The sequence below is a fragment of the Ruditapes philippinarum genome, unplaced genomic scaffold (genome assembly GCF_026571515.1).
Source record: "Ruditapes philippinarum isolate M1 unplaced genomic scaffold, ASM2657151v2 ctg170_1_1_1_1, whole genome shotgun sequence".
Lineage (NCBI taxonomy): Eukaryota > Metazoa > Mollusca > Bivalvia > Venerida > Veneridae > Ruditapes > Ruditapes philippinarum.
This window is the reverse complement of record NW_026858297.1, coordinates 313109-319837: the sequence shown is the minus strand read 5'-3', so window position 1 is coordinate 319837 and position 6729 is coordinate 313109. Positions and strand designations below refer to the sequence as shown.

The 6729-nt window shown below is 30.6% G+C and overlaps 1 pseudogene; it reads left to right on the top strand.

The window, feature by feature from the left end:
- Positions 1–3495, top strand: LOC132752707 (RYamide receptor-like; annotated as a pseudogene).
- The last annotated feature ends 3234 nt before the right edge of the window (positions 3496–6729 follow it).

The following is a 6729-nucleotide window of genomic DNA, read 5'->3' as shown; positions in this document are numbered from 1 at the left end:
ATGCAAGAGGGTCTAGAAAATGAACAGAATTCAACGAAGGCATTTCAGAATGAGGCATTTCAGATATCCGAATATGTACAGGTCTTAATTATCGTCATGTATTCTATTGTAACAATCATAGCTGTTGGTTGAAACGGGATTGTTTGTTATTTAGTGTATGCTTATAAACGAATGCACACGGTGCCGAACTATTTTATTGTAAACCTCGCCGTTAGTGATATAATCATGGCCGCGTTTTGTATTCCATTTACCTTTATTGCCAATATGATTCTTTATTATTGGCTATTTGGTGAGACAATGTGTCCTATTGTGCTATACATACAAGTTGTTGCTGTGTTTCTAAGTTCCTACATCCTTGTTGCCATGAGTATAGACAGATACATTGTGATTGTTCATCCATTCAAACCAAGAATACCACAAAAACAAACTGCGTTAACGATTCTTGGAAAATATGGGTGATGTCGTTTACTATACCGTTACCAACGTTTTTGAAATCAAGAGTGATTTACCATTCTAACACAAGTGGACAATGTCTTGAAACCTGGGAAAATAATACTAAACAATATTCGTACGGATTGTCGTTAATGGTTTTTGCATTACTTTGGACCATTGACCATTCTATTATTCTCATATTCTAAAATTGGATACAATATATGGATAAAGAATATTCAAGGAACAGACAGAAATAAACGTTAACTTCAATTGGCAACTGCTAAGGAAAAAGTAAGTATAAAATCTGAAGCGGTGCTTTGTGTTTACAAACGTTAAAACCTTAAGTACTAGAGCGCAATATACTTTATTATATACAAAAGTCATTGTTATTCAAATCATTTTAATTACACCATTCTATTAAGTGAGCTTGAATCACGTATTCAAACCATCATAAAAATGAACTGCATACGGTTTAAAGAAAATGTTCATTTTGCTTTGACGCACTTACAGTATAGCGCAAACTTTTGTACCACGTATGACACAAATGACGTATGGTTGTAGATATATCGAATTGTAAATTGCTTACGTTAAATATAAAGGGTTTATACATAAAACTTTTTTTGATAGTTATTAGTATCAAGAAAATGTTCTATATTTTATAGTTTCTTTTGTTCAAGAAATATTTTATAAGTATTTTTCAAAAGATACATACCTATTTTTTCAATTAATATTTGAAATATTTATGGAAAATGAGCCCATTTAAAACCATTTCACTCAAAAACTTTTGAGATTTAGTTTAAAATGACGTTACGTTGCATTGTTTATAGACTTGTGTAATATTTTGAATAAATGGCTTTATCACATATCCTTGCCGATTTTGCGACTCCGTAAATATGGCATTGCACGGCCGTGCATATTTTTTACGTGACGTCATTTATGTTGTACAATCATAGTGTAAAGACGCGCTAAATGTTAGCGTTACACTATAGGCGCGTCAATGAAATGTTTTTGTTTTGCACTTTAAACAGTGTTTCTTTTAGGAAATGTGATGAATAGATAGAGGATATTTGTTTAGTTCAGTGTAAGATCAATATATTGCACCGAGTGAGCACCAAATGGTATATTTCACGAGTGGCGCAGCTTTTGGTGTTCACAAGGTGTAGTATATTTCGATCTTACACTAAACTAAACAAATTTTCTTTGTTTTATGCAAAGAAACGTTTTAAAAAGACATTAAACCTAATACTGAATGAAAAGCGCGCCAAATAATAATACAACGTGACGTCATTTACGACGTCACATCATTAAGTTGGTTCCCAGTACTGTGCACGCTTGTCTTTCACTAAAACAACGTAAGGGGCTTAAATTCAAAACAGTGAAATTATCAAATTGATAATTTCACTGTTTAAAACAGTGAAATTTTTCAATTTTATATCACTGATATATTCCTATAAACCACAGAAAAGCATAAAAAATTGTAATAAAATATTATATTCGTGTAGGTCCATTACTGAGTTTATTAAACACGTTGAATAAAATAATATTTTGCTCGCCAGAGTCTCGCATAATATAATTTTATTAACTCGTTTAATAAATTCAGTATTGAACCAACACTCATTCAATATCCTCTATTTATTACACTTCTATGCCTTGTTTTATGTGATAAATACTTGAAAGCTTTACCAGCTTTGATTGATACCGCTAATAACAATTTCGATTTTTTTTTCATTTGCCTCAAATGAATTCCTCTATCTTCTTATTACATTACAGCTTTATTTCAGCCTTAGTTCGAAGTGTTTCCCCCTCAACAACAGAAACCACACTTAATATAAGTAGATTATGATTTGAAACATACATCAATGTTTCCACATTAATTGATTGCTTATTATAGCATATGTTGTTGCCAAGATTTCATCTGCTTGCTAGCCCAATATTCACTTAAGAATTTATTTGATTACGTAATTAGCCGACCTTTGACGCTGAATTTGATATTACATATTTTATTACTGCTGATTTACTTAGATTTGATAAATTTATTAATCTGTAACAGATAAATTAACAGATACATTCTAAATGCATCAAATTGATTATTCTAATATGCTCGAAATGATAAATGTTCATTGACGATATTGCTACCACAAATCATGAACGGTTAATATAAGGACTGTTTTCATGACTTTTGCTCTTAAGAACAACGTCCTAAAGAGCAATTAAATCTCTTATTTCATGAAATCAAGTCATTATTTCTGAGAGGTCTATCTGATTTATTCATATTTTTACTGTAAATTAAGTACATAATGTTATTCATGATTGTAATTCCATTTTAAATCAATATATCTTACTTTATTCAGGTGAGCTTCAACAAACACTTAGACATAATAGAATTTTGCTAAATTCAGGTGACCTTCGCTGATTCAATTTCAACATACTCAAATATGTTTTTTCTTGTTTCATTTTGTCAATGGCTTACGATGCCTTTAACAAGATTCGTTTTGTCTTGTCAACAGTCTTAACTGATTCCATGGACAACGAACGTATATTGTGTAATAATAGCACATTGTAATATCTTCAAAGATGTACTACATTTTTGTGGCAATCTTGTAATTTTGCATATTTCTTGTACAGCTATTTGTAGATACACTTATCTGTAAAACAATATTGTTGTTTTTTTTTCAGAAGATAAAGATGATGGTGACAGTTGTGATATTCTACGCTTTATGTTGGTTACCACTTCATACCATAACCTTAGTTGGTGATCATAACCCTTTTCATTGGCTTTCAATGAGCAACAGTTGCTACAACCCAATAATTTATCTTTGGATGAGTCCTAAATTTCGGGCCGGTTTACGAATGTCTCTAAACAACTGTTGTCAAAAGAAGCAGACGACATTGTCGTCTGACGAGGAAATTTACCAAAAGATACAAATTATCTTCCCGCGCTTACGATATGAATTTCAAATGGGGGAAAATATGAGTAATAAGAGAAGTACACGACAGAAAATAAAGGATTTGAAGTCAGGGGGATACATTTTTCCGGAAAGTAGCATACACAGTGACACGTGATCGAATTTTATAATAGAGGTACAACAAAAGGAAACATATGTTGTTCATACTTTTATATGAAAATATTGAAAAGCCTTATAAAATGAAATTTGAAGTTTTATGGTGCTTGTACATGTGTCTAACAATTAATGACTGACATTTGAAAAGTAAAGGCTCATAAAAACAAGTTCAGGCGAATGGTAGATAATTTAAAACAGATGCCCTATGTACAAAACAATCCTGAACATACTTCAATTTTGATTGATGAATAATGTATCGTTTATGAGGTACATATAATAATTCAAAGAAAGTTTGAACAGGTACTAACTGTAGGCCTAAATTTTTAAACGTATTTTGATAATAACATGATTTATTTTACTAAAATACTGTTTTGATTTTGTATTTACCAACTATTGCACAAAATTCTCATTACAATGATCATCCTCTAGACACAAAAAAGTAGTTTTTTCATTCAGATAATTAATCAAAAGAATATTGTAGGTTTATCAATCAGGTACTTATGGGAAGATAACTGAAGATATTAATAATGTACAATAAAGGCATATTAGTATCAACCTTCTCAAGTGCTTGCAAGATTCATTAAAAATGTTTCAGAATAGGATTACGTGTAGTTTATTTATAGAAACGGCAATGGAAATATTTTGCACACCGTTTATTTCTATTCGTCTTTCCCTTTCCTTAACTGTTTACATAGACATTGATTTCTTTTTCAAGAGCCTTTCTGACACTAACTTGTTGTTTCTCTTTCAAACAGTTTAAAATAAATGTTATGACGTGTTTATTTTACACAGTGACGTCATATGCTCACTTTCCTTGATACATATTGATCAATTTAATAATCATTAAACCGAATTTGAAATTAGTTTTCAAGAGGTTTGCTTAATGAGTACGTGCTTAACGCGCTGTGTTTTATACATTTCTGGTGTAACATTCTTTTTGAAATACTTCAAAATGGCAGGAGTGTGGTTGCGCAGAGGAAACCTCTATTAGATTTTACAAATTGCACTTATATCCTTGCTAGTGGTTTTAAGATGACAGATCACCGTGAATAAGCACATTTTAGCAGACACAAATGGCGATATTCGTATTAACTTTTTTATCAGTCATACACAGCTACTGATTTTTAACAAGTTTTCGTTTAATATGCGCAACACTTGCCCTGTTTTGAACAGTGCAGTGTCCAATGTATCCTCTCTAAGATAATCGAGTGCGTAAAGCCAAATTACATAATTACAGTCAAATAAACAAGATTTGATACCATCGAAATGTTACCATTTACTCGTATGTGTACGCACCGATATAGGCGCTCAAGCTTTTTAATCAATAAAAAGTTGTCAGTACTGTTTGATCGGTCCCTATTTGCTTCTCGTGGAAATCAAGTGGTATACATACGCCATCTGATCGATATTGTATGCATATGTAAGCAAAAAGCTCACAAATGTAATATTTATTGATATGATATGGAATTAAACATCGGAACAGAATAAAGAAGTGTGTTACCGTCAATTAACAGTCTGGAATCTTCATCATAAATGATTATGGTTATAACCAAAGACGTAATAAAGCATTTTCTAAAGATAACAGTCAAATAAATGTGGCACAGAGTGAATTATTTTGGATTGTTAAGTGTGGACGTGTTTTCATGATATAATATAATATAATGTAATATAATATAATATAGGAAAAAAAATCAACAATTTTCAATTAGTTATTTAATTGAAAAGAATTCGGTGCTTTCTAATTCATACGAAATTTGGAGGAAAAAAATCTGCACACGGTCCGTCATGTCCGTGATGAATTGAAAAGAAATCATTATATGAACCACTTAAAACTGTCAATACAATAGGTTAACAATAAGAATTATCAAATGAACACGGAAAGAACATTACTCAATTTGTTTGTTTGGTTGCTAAGACGATGTATCAAAGGGAAAAAAAACGTTCACCATTCACCACCAATTGTCTGTAATCTTAATAATTTAAAAAATGTCTATAAATTATGATACACAATCAGATATTAAACTTTATTCATATATAAATATATACATGTATGAAGAATTTAAATTTCAAAGTTAATTGATAGTTTCATTACATAGTGTAATATATAATAGATTCTTTGTTTAACATGGCTCCACATTAAAATATCTAATGGATTTCTCAGTCTTAGTCACTGTGTGGACAGAGAGTCATTTTGCGAGACTTTAATTATAACAATATTGAGGCAAACAGCTTATTGACAACAACCCTAAAATGCCATAATGACAGCCTCTCAAGATATTTATGCCTAAGGTTGAACAATGTTTACAAAAGAATAGTTTTTCGAAATTGACTGTGACAGCTAAAAAAGAATACGTTTAAACAATTATTATTTGCAATCAATATGTAGAATGTTGTCATATCTTGCTGTTTCAGCCAGAATAAGAAGTTATTGTCTTTTTTATTCATCTTAACTGATCTACCAGTATCATCCTATGTATATTTATTAACAAATTAAAATCACAGTTTTTAGCAAGGCTGTGACTTAATATATATTTAACGATATGCACATCAGCAATCGACACGTTTAATAAGGTAATATTTGTCTAACAAACATGTTATAGTCTGGTCAAGTTATTATAATACTCAAATATTAATAAAAAATATAAGTTTTTGCCACAATTTCACTTTCAGTATGAAGTTGAATTAATTAATTTGTCTTTCGCAATGATCCAATAGGAAAACCCAGTCTGTCGAATAATTAAACATTTGTGATACATCAGACAATATCTTCCTAAATATATATTTTGTCACAGACTTAAAAATTCTTTACAAAAAAATAACAACGCTTATGTTATCGAACATATTGCCTCTCAACAATTTCCTGCTGAAGAGATGTTTCATTGTAATATCAAATTGCACTAGCAGCTCATATAGTTTTAATAAAACAGTGGCATAGTCTAGTCTGTGGTTTTTACCAGTTCTCAACTTTCTACTTTTAATATTTTTGCAAGTCTGGTGCATTAGTATTAATATTAAAGAAGTTTTCTTGGCAATCGTTACCAGCAGCCTCGCTGCCAATAAAAATATAACGCTTAATAACAAAAAGTATGGGAAGATTTTAAAAGGCTTTCAATACCATATGCCTCTTTAATATATTCGTATACATAATAAAGTAAATATATTAGTACAATATTTGTATTAATACTACTCCTAATTAATGGTTATTTCTATGGTTTTACTCCATGGAGAATTCTGG